Here is a 1,059-nt window from a genome sequence, read left to right as displayed (position 1 = left end):
GTATCTAAAAGAAGATCTTGGGCCTCTTCATGGTAAAACATGGCTTCTATTGGCCATGCGAGACCTGGTGGGTCAGTGGGAACTTGATCATAGAGTCATGGAGTTGGTTGGCTGCTGGTAGGCACTTGCTGGCTGCAGTCTCCTCCACCTTTATAATCTGGATCGAGTGGGCCCAGGTGCAATGCCAGGTGTCCATGTCTCAGTAGCACTGGGTAACAGCACCTGCCGTGGTCAGGTCCAGTACTCTTGGTACATATTGTGAGTGCCACTGGGGAGTCATGGCACAGACAGGTGCCAAAGTTCTTGACCCACATGGGGTATTTCTGAAACACCTGTCCATAGTAGACAATTTCCCTTGAAGATATATTCATCTTCTTCAGCTGAGAGACAAAGTACCAGAAGTGGAACTTGTTGACAGCATGATTATGTACAAAGATGTGCACGTGATAGAGGCGCAGAGTATGGCATTTGGGGTAGGCAGGCAGTGCTCTATCACCTTGTACTCTCCCAGTGTGCCTGAGGCCTTTGGGGCGCACTTTCCACTCTCACTGTGGCCCACAAAAGGAAGTGTTGGCTGCATACTTATTAATGTCTGATACCTTTTTCTTTCCTGTTGGCTCCAGGTCCCTTTTTTGTTGTGGCTGCCCCAGTGTTACCAAGCTACTATCCTTTAACTTCAACAGATGTCTTGGATTATTTCCTCAGTGAGAAAACAAGTCAACAGTCATGAAATTTCTTTGCTGCCCCTCTTTACCCTCTATCACAGATTCTTCATATTCAGTGATACTAGGATTTATCTCACTTTCTCCTCCAATTTCAGAGAATGAAATACCTTTTCCTTCTTAGGGTTAGTTTTCCAACAATTTTCTTGCTATCTCTCCTTTCTATGTACTTTAAGAACTTACTTCATCAGATTTCCCCTCTCTTTCTTGGATCTGCAAACACCTCTTTCCCACAGAGCCTTTCTTAAAGCAAACTAACTGTTTACTTCTCCCCATCATACGTAATTTCTGCTGCAACCCTACATTTTCCTCAAGTTAAATTCCCATCTCTGTCTTA

The 1,059-nt window shown here is 44.7% G+C and overlaps 1 pseudogene; it reads right to left on the bottom strand.

The window, feature by feature from the left end:
• Positions 1-4: 4 nt before the first annotated feature.
• On the bottom strand, positions 5-580 carry LOC128313847 (60S ribosomal protein L18a-like; annotated as a pseudogene).
• Between the last annotated feature and the right edge of the window lie 479 nt (positions 581-1,059).

This window comes from Acinonyx jubatus, unplaced genomic scaffold, assembly GCF_027475565.1.
Source record: "Acinonyx jubatus isolate Ajub_Pintada_27869175 unplaced genomic scaffold, VMU_Ajub_asm_v1.0 scaffold_103, whole genome shotgun sequence".
NCBI classification, from domain to species: Eukaryota; Metazoa; Chordata; class Mammalia; order Carnivora; family Felidae; genus Acinonyx; species Acinonyx jubatus.
This window is presented reverse-complemented; position numbering and strand designations above follow the sequence as displayed.